The sequence below is a fragment of the Marmota monax genome, unplaced genomic scaffold (genome assembly GCF_021218885.2).
Source record: "Marmota monax isolate L192 unplaced genomic scaffold, Marmota_monax_Labrador192_F-V1.1 WCK01_AAM20220418_F8-fsc00172, whole genome shotgun sequence".
Lineage (NCBI taxonomy): Eukaryota > Metazoa > Chordata > Mammalia > Rodentia > Sciuridae > Marmota > Marmota monax.
The window spans coordinates 2,567,827-2,581,214 of NW_026693633.1; positions in this window are offsets into that span (position 1 = coordinate 2,567,827).

A 13,388-nucleotide genomic window follows, 5' to 3' on the forward strand; every position below is an offset into this window, starting at 1 on the left:
CTATGAAAAAAATGTTCCTGCCCCCTCCAACTATTTCAGGATGACATTGGTGGCTATGTATAGTACTCCCTAATTAATGTAAATCAAATCTCTCATAAGACACAGCTGCCTTTTGACTTTTTGTCAAGACACAATAATCTGGGCTTCCTCTGTTCATGCTCCTCTGTCCCAATTCTTTCTCAATTTTATAGAGCTTGGGAATCACCTTCAGAGTTAGTTCTTTTGTCTCTGTGGTGTTACATTAAACCTGGCCTATAGCTGAGTTGCTTAGGTCTGCATAACATGGACTTAATGTGGCAACTGCTTTGGTTCCACATGTGGTCCTTCTGTTCTGTGGAACATACTATATACTAGGATGGCTCAGTCAAAGCTATTTTGTAAAATAGCCAGTAAGCTGTGTCTGATGTGATACTCCCTATGATAAGGATATTATTGCCTAATTTATTTCCCATTTCTTAAGAACTGTCAGTCATCTTGAAAGCCTGCTTCTATCATCTGTCCATAGTGTTCAGTTGCCCTATAAGCCCTTGTATGTCTTGATCCTTATTGTGGAATTGTTTCATCTTCTTTTCTTAAGAAGTTCTTATGGTTCTATTTTTTTAAGTGAATGCAACAAGACACTTGGGAAGAGAAGGGTATTGTGTATATAATAAAACTTAACTGCCTGTGATATTTAATTATGTGTGTCAACTTGACTATGAACCTTGATAGTTACTCAAATATTACTCTGGGTGTTTCATCTAATTAGTTGAATGCTTAAATTGGACAAATAGGCTAACTCTTCCTACTCCAAGTAAGAGGAAATTTTCCTGCTTTATTGACTTTCAAAAACAAGACACCAGTTTTTTTCTGTGTCTCAAGCCTGTTGTCCTTAGACTGAAATAGCACCTCCAGCCTACCTGATTCTAAGGTGTTTGGTCTCTGACTGGAACTAAACCATTGGTTCTCCTTGCTCTTCAGCTTGCCAACTCATCTTTTAGATCTTAGTACTTCTTTCTGCCTTTATAATCATATGAGCAATTTACTTACAATAGATCTCTTTCTCTGTATCTTCTTTGTGTTTCTCTGAGAACCCCAACTAATACACTGCCTAGTTTAATTAATTATAACACTGTTGACCTCAGCACCTTACTACTGCACATAGTATACATACTTTTAAAATTAAGCATAATTTTGTTATTGAGTATATCTGAAAAAATGGAAGTCTGTTTTCTTTATATGTAGAAGTTTTTCATGAGAATCAGAGATTCCAATGATTCTTTTTTTTTATTGATACCAGGGATTGATCTCAGGGCCACTCAGCCACTGAGCCACATCCTCAGCCCTTTTTTTTGTATTTTATTTAAAGACAGGGTCTCACTGAGTTGCTTAGTGCCTCATCATTGTCAAGGCTGACTTGAACTTGTGATCCTCAAGCCTCAGCCTCCCGAGCCACTGGGATTACAGGGTGCGCCACCACACCTGGTTTCCAGTGATTCTTTTTATTTTTATTTTTTTTAGTTGTAAATGGATACAATACCTTTAGTTTATTTGTTTTTATGTGGTGCCGGGGATTGAACCCAGTGCCTCATGCATGCTAGGCAAGCGCTCTACCACTGAGCCACAACCCCAGCCCTCCAATGATTCTTTTAATGAGCTGATTTCATAAAATATTTTCAACATTGGAAGTGATGAAGAATATTTTAAAATTAGTTTCTAATTGCATAATCATAATCTTTCATATTTAATCAATCATAGTTTTTGTGTTTGGTGAATTAAATCCCTCTTAACGAAGCCTAAGTGGTTATTTATGTATATCATACAAAATTGTAGGCAAGAAATTTGCTAAGATTTCTTTAAGATACTTTTGAATTTCCAAAATATTGCATAAGATTCCATTTACTTTGAAAAAGGATTAGTTTGCGTAAGTAAGGAATCAAAATTCTGAAGGAAAATTTATTAAACAAAAATGTTAGATTTCCCAAAAGCTAGCCTGGGCTGTACCAATAACTACTTTATTATATGTGGGGTTTTATGTGTGGGTATCAATTTATTCATGTGAAATTGCTATTGTTAGTTATATTATACCCATATTTTTAGTATTTTACCCCTCACATGCAACAGTGTTTGAGATAATTGGATATTTTCTTGGCATTTCTCACTCACCTTATATCATCCTATTAAGCCAGGTGTTTCTCAGCTTACTTAGGTGTCCAGAGACCACAAACTGACTCACTTTCCCAACCAAAAATGTCTGGGAAAAAAGAAAATATAATACTCATTTGTCGTAAGTATGAATAATCTGAAATAACTTCAGATGCCATTGAATCTCTGGGTTTATATTTGTTATGCATTTTAAAAAGGATTATATTTTTAGCAAAATGAAATGAAACTTGAAATTTTGATGAAGAATAGGTTTCTGGGACATTTAAAGAATTTTAGAGTGATTGTCTTTTTGGCTTACCTATAATATTGAGAGAAGGGTCTACAGGGTTACAGATAAAGACTCAACAAGAGGTTGAGAGTTACTAGTTCCCATACTATATTTTTAATCTGTTATGTGCTATTTGATAAGTGTACAGTGGTTAATGAAGATGATGATATCAAGACCCTAATGGGGGCCTACTCTTTCTCGAGCTTACTTTTGACTATGAAGTCTATATATACCCTTATTAGTGAAATTGTGAAGGACTGCGGCCTACAATGCCCTATGTTAACATTCATGTATTGTCACTTAAGCAGACATTGAAAGACTATTTTAACCTGCATGAAAAACAAGAATTCTTCACATCCCATTTCCACCCTGAACTCTCTCTTCACTCTTTATGTGTCCATCCTGTTTTTTGCCTTGAAGAAAAATGGAAGTAAAAAAATAAAAACAAGAATACTAAAATAAATGGAAAAGAAATATCAATGTATTTTGATACTAAATTCTTGAAATTGTATATGTAGTTGATACAAAATTTAATTGAAAATAGTGCAACAAAAGTTGATCATTTAAATATCAACTACTAACATTTATTTGACCCAAATATCTAGAGCCAAATATTGGACATTATTAACAATGTCCGAATGTAAAATCAAATGTAAATACAAAGACTAGATAAAATTCTTATATAGAATTTCTTTAGCTTCCTAAATTAACTCGCCAAAATTCAAATACTATCCCTTATAAAATTGGAAATGAAAGCTTTACTTTTTAATAGGAAACCTGTATTTCATTGTAAAAATAGAACACCTCATTCCTGACTTATATGTACTTTCAGAAGCAGTAGTTTTTGGAGTGCAAAATGTTTAGCATAAAGATATTGAGTCTTGAAAATTTATTTCAGGCATGAGAAACCTACATATATATAATGTTTATACATTAAAATAAAATAACCACTTCTTAGATGTGTGTTTATAAAATATACATGTAAATATATATATGAATACACACATATATGATAAAAACTATTCAAAGTGAAACCTTGCACCTTATGTTTGATAATGCATACAACTTGTGGTGATTACAAATGTAATTATAGCTTCTAGTAGTAGTTGGGTCATCTATCAGAGCAGAGTAACCAATTTAAGCATTAAAATAGCATGTTATATTTATCAAATCTTGCTTTAAGCTTGACTATTGGGATACTCTATAAACAAATGTCATTGTAGCTTTACTTTATGAAATTTTTCCTGCTTTTATAACAAGTACATTTCAGTCTAGTAACACTGAGCTCCAAGTTTAAGTTCCAATTTTGTGATTTGGGATAAATCATATATCTTCTGTAAACCTTCTATTATAAAAGTAAAGCTTTCATTTCTAAAATTGTAAAGGATAATATTTAACAATGAGTTTGGGTAAATTAAACTTATAAAGGGTTAAGTCTGACATAAGAATTTTCTTTAAAGTATTTACATTTGATAGCAAATTTAGAAAGTATATCATGATCCCAGGTTTCAGTGCTGGGTGCTTTCTACTATACCAAGTTGTCTTTTACTTTAAAGATCATAAAGATTGGAGAGTTCAATTCAGATGGATATGAGCTGACACCTAGGCATTAAGACTTGGACATAACTAACATTTGTTCATGAATGTAAGCTCTCTCACAGAATTGGTGAACAAATCCCTGGCATTCAGATTGAGTTAAAGTCAACTGCTCAGATGATATGTTACAGAGAGTTATATGTATTTGTAGCTCAAATGATTTCTATGTTTCTATGAATTTTGGTGTGAAGTGCTCAACTGGCAGAGCCTCAAAAATTGATCTGTGGTTTGTGGAGAAGAATAAAAGGGCAATGTAGCAGACATTGCTAATAGATCCATAAAGTTTCATACTTTCCTTAGGTTGTTCACAGCTAGGTGTGGTCATGTGGCTAACTACCTCTTCTCTAAAATTCTAAGTGAGAATGATATGTGCCTCTTTTGGAACAAATCATTTAAGAAATAGGTATCCCTTCTCTACATTCTCTTTTCTTATATACAGAATAAAGATACAGGTAAGGACAGGGTCATTAAGCCACAATTCCAATTAGACTTTTCATGAATCAGAAACAATATCTATCATGTGAGGCCATATAACTACAAAAGGTTGGTGATATTGTAAAATATTATTTAATCTTCTCAGTACAGAATTTGACTTTTTGCTGAGATAACTTCTAAGATGTTTAAAGGACAGTGAAAAATAATGTCACAGATTTGTTTCTGGTCTCTCAGTTTATAGTATTCTCATTTGTGTTTTACAAATCCTTATGAATTAGTTGCCATGTAGTGGGGGGGCAAATTCATAAGCAGCTTATCAGGAAAAGAGGCATAAAGAGCTTCTCTTTGGACACACTGCTGATAAGTGTCAATGGAGAGTGGAGATTTCTGATTCAGGCCCACATTTTCTAATGCTATTCTGCTTTATAAAGCCTATAATTAGTAGCTCCAATGTATCCACGATGGATTCAGAAGCAATCATAAGATCCAGCTGCATTTTTCCTTCAGTGATTTTATTGAAGAATATTATATGTGCAGCTAAGTACATATATCATAAATTCTGGCTTCAAATATTTTACAAAAGAAGTATATCAATGCAACTAGCAGCCTGTTCCTAGGATTCCTAACATTGCTTCTAGACTCCTAGTTACTAATCTCCCTCAAGGATAATATTTTATCTCTTCTAATTTTTAATCTTTATGTTTCTTTGTGTATGGCTTTTGATATTGTTAAATATTGCATTTAAGAAACTTATCTGCATGATTGTGTGTAGTTGAAAAATAAATTGCAACATTTTCATCTTGTAATATTAAAAACAATCTATTGGGCTTGGGGATTTAGCTCAGTGGCAAAGTATTTGCCTAGCACATGGAAGGCTCTGGGTTTGATTGTCAACCCTGAAAAAAAATAAAAAGCTATTCATCCATGCTACTGCTCATGGACATTTGGGTAATTTTCAGTTTGGGTCTATTTGGGAATAATAAGTGGCAATTTGAGTCCCCATTTTACCAAATGGGCACACAAACCAAAGGGCACAGAAATAAGACCTAAGATAAAGTGTCTCATGTTCTTTATCTGCTCTTATATCCCAATTTTGTACATTTCAGTAGTTCTACTCTTAAAGGAAGGGAGGTTATCTAAGGGCATTTGGATCAATCTTCTGTCTACTTTGTTATATATAGGTTTCTATTTTAGAACTTGACTTGGGTACTCTAAATGGGTCTTTTTTAATGTGAAACATAGGAAGGATAATTTTAAATTTCCATCCTACAGAAAATGTACAGAAATTACCAGACATTTCAAAGACTGAAAATATCAGCTTAATATAGACCAAAAAAAAAAAAAAAAAAAAAAAAGCATTGCCCTTTGATTTTGGGAAAGTAGATTTCAATTTCTATCTCAAGAACTTTGTTTAAATAGTTTCTTCAAAACTCAGCTTTGTGATCTGCATGCCGTTATATTGCTGCCTGAAAAATGACTTATCATGCAAATATTTATATGTAGAAACCTTTGAGATTCTTGTAAAATTATACAAATATTCATCATTATTAGTAACAAATTTGCAAAGAATGTGGGTATTAAGGTTAAATATACATGACAGATAAAACAAGTCCAAGGTTAAGATTATTTGGATTCTTCCTGTTTAATTTCCTTTTCTTTTTTAAGTATACTTTTAAGTCTACTTTCCTCTGCTTGGACAACAAGAGAATGAAAGAGGCATAGAGGAGAGGCAGCTCTCCAGGAAACATTAAGCTTGAAATTCTTGCAGAGAACTAGACAGGCTCCCTGCAGAGCAAGATGCTATGGTTACCGACATCCATTTCTCCTTTCTCTTGGGACTCATAAACCAGCTAGATGTTCTCCAGTTTCCACCCTGGACATTAAAGGGCCTTGGTGCATTGTTGGCATGTGATTGTGCCCTCCCCAAGGCACCTGCAATTTCAGACTTTCACTCCTATTCTCCTTGCTCCAGCTGAAGTACCCTGCAATCACAGGCAAATTTATAGGTCAAAGAGGTGAAAATTGGTTGTCTTTAAGTTTCTGATTTTTAAATATATTTTGTAGAAATTGTTTCAAATAAAAAATAGGTTGGGATTGGGAAAATGGGAGCTGCAACCTTGCATTAATATTCACAATTCGCAACTGCATACTTATTTTTAGTTTCTGGATTAATGTAGAACTGACTTGGCTCCTGTCTCTGTCAATAAGAAAGGATAATAAAATGGATGAATGCAAACCAATGAATTTACAAGCCGAATGATAAGTGTGATTTTTTTTTCAAATAAAAAAAGTGATGTTCATCTGGGAGCAAACTAACTTTTTAAAGACATTATCAGTTCAGTTGCTAGAGTTTGTTTTAAATCTACCACACACTGAGGTGTGAAACTTACATTTGATACAGTAAATCTTTTCGACTGTTATTTTAAAGGACTGAAATGTGCTTTTATAGCAAAATTGTCTCAAATAAAAAAATACATTTTTACAATCTCACTCTGTCATAAACTTTCATGTCAGGGTTGGGCTCTACAATACATGCAGACAATGGATTGTACAGGAATAGGAAGGGGGCTTGTATAATAACTTGTTTTACCTTTCATTAGAGAGAGAGTGAGAAAGAGAGATCATTCACATGATAAAAGATACTTAATATTACATAGTTGGTCAATAATGGCCTGTGAGCATATCTTGAGACATTAGAATACTGATTGTCGGTTCCAAATAGCTTTATTTGATATCTGTTATGTCATATGGGTAAGCATTTCTATAAAATATGTTATAAAATTTATAATTTATATAATTCTTATGCTAACATGCAAAAAATTAGACTTTCTGGAAAATGTTTTAAAGAAATACTATTGTAATTAACTAAACTGTAGTTTTCTCACTGTTATAGGTAATGCTATCTCAGGTTTGAAAGCAATTAAACAGGATCTATTTGCATAAATGTATTATATACTTCCATGGGTGTGTCACAGTGTAGGGGATGCAGGTTTGAAATGAGATCATACCACAAATATTTATTAACAATTTAAATATTTAATAGATTATTCAAAATGCATGTCAATAGGTATTAATGATCGAGAACAAATTGGAAGACAAATTTTGTTTTAGTGAACATTTCATTTTAGAATATAGTAGTGTGTCTATTTCCTACCTTAGAAATTTGGATATTCTAGAAAGGCGTTTAAAATAATAATCAGACTATAAAAAATATATGACATTGTGAATTGAGCTGCTATAAACATTGGTGTGGCTGTATTACTAAAGTGTGCTGATTTTAAGTCTTTTGAGTATAAACCTTAGAGTGGTATATCTGGGTCAAATGGTAGTTCCATTGCAAGTTTTCTGGGGAATCTCCATACTGCTTTCCATAGTGGTTTACCAATTTGTAGTCCCACCACAGTGCATAAGTATACCTTTTTGCCCACACCCTTGCCAAAATTTATTGTTGTATTTTTGATAATTGCGATTCTGACTAGAGTAAGATGAAATAGTAGTGCAGTTTTAATTTGCATTTCTCTAATTGCTAGAGATGTTGAACATTTTTTTTTTTATCGATTTGTTGACCAGTCATATATTTTTCTTGTGAAGTGCCTGTTCAGTTCCTTTGCCCATTTATTGATTGGATGATGATGATGATGATGATGATGATGATGATGATGATTTTGGTATTACATTGTTAGAGTTCTTTGTACATCCTGCAGATTAATGCTCTGAGGTGAGGTTGGCGACAAAGATTTTCTCTCATTCTGTAGGCTTGCTTTTTCATGTTCTTGATTGTTTCCTTTGCTGTGAAGAAGCTTTTCTAGTTTCATAGCCTCCTATTTATTGTTTCTTGATTTTCTTATGCTTTAGAAGTCTTGTTGAGGAATTCAGTTCCTAAGTCAACATGATGGAGAGGTAGGCCCATATTTTATTCTAGTAGGTGCAGGGTCTCTGGTCTAATACCTAGGTCCTTGACCCACTTTGAGTTGAGTTTTATGCATGGAGAGAGAGGGTGGTTTAATTTCATTTTGCTGCATATAGATTTCCAGTTTTCCCAGTACCATTTGTTGAAGGGGCTATGTTATCTCCAATGCATGTTTATGGCGCATTTGTTTGATATGAGAAAACTGCATTTATGTGGGTTTATTTCTGTGTCTTTTATTTTGTACCATTGGTCTTTATGTCTGTTTTGGTGTCAATACCATGCTGTTTTTTTGTTACCTTAGATCTGTAGTATAATTTAAGGTCTGGTATTGTTATGCCTCCTGTGTTACTTTTCTTACCAACAATTTCTTTGGCTATGCTGGGCTTCTTATTTTTCCAAATGAATTTTATTACTGCTTTTTATATTTCTATGAAGAATGTCATTGGGACTTTAATAGAAATTGCATTAAATTTGTTTAGCACTTTTGGTAGTATGGCTATTTTGACAGTATTAATTCTGCCTATCCAAGAACATCTGAGATCTTTCCATCTTGTAAAGTCTTCTTCAATTTATTTCTTTAGTGTTCTGTAGTTTTCATTGTATAGGTCTTTCATGTCTTGTTAGATTGATTCTCAAGTTTTTTTTTTGAGGCTGTTGTGAATGGGATAATTTTCCTAATTTCTCTTTGAGTTGATTCTTCATTTGTGTTGTTTATGTGTTTACCCATCTAACACTACAATCTGAGGCAGTAGAAATTCTACTTTGTGGACTTATAGTATCCTTGAAGATTTACAGTACTTCATCATTTAGTAGGAGACATATAATTACAATAACCAACACAAACAATATATAGCATCAAACCAAATAGCTCTTGTTATGACATCTACAATATTAATTGTCACAATAAACAGAAATGATATTATCAGTTATTGCCTGTATTAAAAACAGTAAGTTTGTAAAGGGGCTTACAATTTCAAGTGGTAAATAGGGAGGGAACAGAAGTTATATATGGTACAATGATTATGAGGGAGGAGGAGAGAAGGCAGAAAAAAAATAATACTGAGATTCTATATCATTCCAGTGAGAATGGCAATTATAAAAATACAAGTGACAATAAATGTTGGTGAAGACAAGGGAAAGAAGGTACACTCATACATTGCTGGTGAGACTGCAAATTGGTTCAACCACTTTGGAAAGTAGTATGGAGATTCCTCATAAACTTGGAATGGAACCATGATTTGACCCAGCTATCCCTCTCCTCATTTTTACCGAAAGGAATTAAAAATAACATATTAAGGTGATACAGACACATCAATGTTTAGAGCAGCTCAATTCACAATAGCTAAACTATGAAACCAACCTAGGTTTCCTTCAGTAGATGAATGGATAAAGAAAATGTGGTATGTATACACAATGGAATATTACTCAGCCATAAAGAAGAATGAAATTATGGCATTTGCAAGTAAATGGATGGAACTGGATACTATCATGCTAAATCAAACAAGCCAATCCCCCCAAAAAATCAAAGTCTGAATATTCTCTCTGATATGCAGATGCTAACTCAAATTAAGAGGGAGGGAGGAGGAAGAATAGAAGTACTTTGGATTAGATAAAGGGGAGTGAAGGGAAGGGAGAAATGGAAATAGGGAAGATAGGAAAGTAATGTCTGATTCATTCTACTATGTGCATATATGAATACAGGACCAATGTAATTCAACATCATGTACAACCAGAAGAATGAGAAGTTATATTCCACATATGTATGATATGTCAAAATACAGTCTACTATCATGTATAACTAATAAGAACAAATATAAGAAAAAAGTAAAAAATTAAAGGATGAATGAAAGAACAATAGAGATTATCTTTTAGCAGTAGAAAACAGAGAAGGAATACAAATAAATGAGAAATATATATATATATATATATATATATATATATATATAAATTAAGAATAAAAACCTGAAATATACTAATCAAATATCCTTGTCCTGAAAATACTGATCCATGAAAACTAATTGGCTTCAAAAATATTAGAAATGAGAAAAAAATGCACAAATATGTATAAATGTCCATGAATTATCACAATTAAATAGAAGAGAAAAGAAGAAACGATCTTATTGAAAACTTAAAGAATTGTTTTTGTTGGAGTTCAAAAGATTCTCAGCTTCCCTTCTCAGCAGGGTTAGGTAGAGTTCTCTGGAGTGTGATGTTTGCTCCACACTCAAGGTGGGGTTGCTGGAGTGAGAGGGGTTATCCCATAGGCTGAACACCTGGAGGCAAGATTTAGGCTTAAAGGGGCTCCAGTTTCTTCACTTGATACCAATTAGTTTGAAGATTTTAATTAGTGCACCATTACAGCCCAGCAATTGCCAGTCCATGCTGGAAGACTGTACCCCAGGCATCTCCTCTGTGTTACACTTGTGCAGTGGAATAGCCAATTTTACATCCATTCCATCAGCTGCACACCCCACGTTTCCTGGTCTAGGGTTCATTCTCCAAACTCAGTCTCTCCTGCCCCTGCTCTTTTGAATACTTTACCAGGCACATCTCTCTCAGCTAGTCCTGTAAACAGCCAAATTGGAAGGGGATAGGGAGAGCCAGGTAGTTTTCCATAACAAGTAATGCCCTTTGTAAACCCCTCTCCATGTTTGATTTCCTTCTGATCACTTAGGCATACATTATGTCCTACAGCGTGTGTTTGGCAGGCTTCCTGTATTTTGGGCCAAATTCACATTTCAAGGAATCGACTTCCCCCTCTGCTGGCCTCCATGCTGCAGCTGCAAAATAATTCCTACCTCTGTCCTCTGCAGACACTCAGGAGAGATGTGGCTTCTTTCTTGCACAAGGATACTGTGCAGCATGCCTTTCAGTTTAGTTGGACAGCATCTTTGATTTCTAAACTGTCCTTACCCAGATACACCTCAGGGTGTATACGTCTCCTAAAAATGTGGGTTCCTTTAATTCCCTTATCTCTCTACTTTTCTTAGAGAGGATCACACTTGCTAGTGCCTCTGGCAGTGGCCATGGTGTGGCACTGGGGATTTCTTCCCTGTTTTATTATATCTAACCTCCTACGTTCCTGATCTACTTTGAATATCCAGTATTAAATTCCAGTAAAGTGTCCTCCATTCTTTTTTCCCACCCACTTTTGTGAAAAGCTGCCCATCTACTTTTTCTTTTTTAATTTTTTAAAATTAGTTATGCATGGCAGTAGAAAGCATTTATGCACTTTGATATATCATATGTAGATGGGATACAACTTCTTATTTTTCTGAGTGTACACGTTGTAGAATCACATTGGTCATGCAATCACATATACACAAAGTAGTAATGTCTGTTTCATTCTACTATCCTTCCTATCCCCAAATCCCCTCTCCTCCCCTCCCTGGACTTCCCTCTACCTAATCTAGTGCCCCTCCCCACTTACCGTGGGTTGGCATTCACATATTAGAGAAAACTTTCGGCCTTTGAATTTTGGGGATTGGCTTATTTCGCTTAGCATGGTATTCTCCAACCCCATCCATTTACTGGCAAATGCCATAATTTCATTCTTTTTCAAAGCTAGATAATATTTCATTGAATATACACATACCACATTTTCTCTATCCATTCATCTATTGAAGGATACCTAGTTTCCATAGTTTAGCTACTGTGGATTCAGCTGCTATAAACATTGATGTGGCTGTATTGCTGAAGTATTCTGACTTTAAGTCCTTTGGGTATAAACCCAGGAGTTGGATAGCTGGGTCAAATGGTGATTTCATTTCAAGTTTTCTGAGGAATCTTGCTGAGAGCCCTAGCCTAGTCAGAATGGCCCCTGGCATTTTGCCAGAAGTAATGGTTGAGAGGCAAGCCATTAAGATGATGATAATTAAGTTAAGCTGTGCCAATAGGGCGGCCCCTGCTGCCTCCGGTGCCCGCTACTTTGGTCTCTCATGGGGATTGCTGGAATGTTCCATTGGTTGGTGAAGTTCTGGTGGGGAATTCTGGTTGGTGTGTGGGGTGCCGGAGAGGAGCCACGTGGGTGGCATTTGGGAGAGTTCCTGGGAAGTGTGCGTGGAGTGCTGTTGGAGTTAAGGCAATAAAGTTTCCTGTTTGAACATACAAGTGCTTTGTGGCAGCTCGGTGATTTGTGCCCAGCCAGACTGCAGCATTTGGTGGCCCATGTGGGGAACGCTTGAAGCTCGGAGGTAAGTGAAATTGCTCGCCCCTGAGGGAAGGCAAGAGAATGGGTGACCATTTCAAAAAACAATGTGTTCTTGTTTTGATTTATTTTGTATTTGTTTCAAGCTGCCTGACCCTAGAAATTTCTAAGGCAAACTGGGAAAAATGGTTGGCTCAAGGTTTGAAGTTGTTCAGCCCTGAGGAAGAGATAAAGATAGACCACAAAAATACATTTCAAGAAAATAGGAAAATTGATACAATGCATTTTTGTTCCATTTTGGTTTCATTCTGTTTCGGTTTTGTTTTTTGTTTATAGAAGAAATATGGGAACAGAAATTAGTAAAAAACAAACCGAAAGAGTGTTAAGTAAACTGTTAGAGGTCCAGACTATGGTAGAAAACATGTTAGATCAAGCAAAAGAGAAGGTCTCTTGAGCTAGTCAGACAGAGGAAGAAAATTTAAAGGAAAAGGGGCTCTCAGGGGAAAAGTTGCAACAGGAGGCTCCTACTAACACCTTTCTATCACCAGAGGGTGTAAGTGTCCAACCAACAGCTCCACCTATGGGGCCCCCAACCCCCCATGATAGATGGGATCCTGAGACAGGAACTCAAAGATTAGCATGCCCTGTACTTGAGCAGGCAGGAGGGCAGCGAATTCACCGTGCTTTAGATTTCAAAACAGTGAAGCAGTTAAAGGAGGCTGTAACAACCTACGGTCCCCAAGCACCCTTCACTGTAAGCATGGTCGAATCCATTACCAACTTGGACATGACACCAGCAGCTTGGGATAGTATGTGTAAAGCTGTGCTAAATGGAGGGCAATATTTGTTATGGATGGTTGCCAATGAGGAATTTTGCACGGAGACGG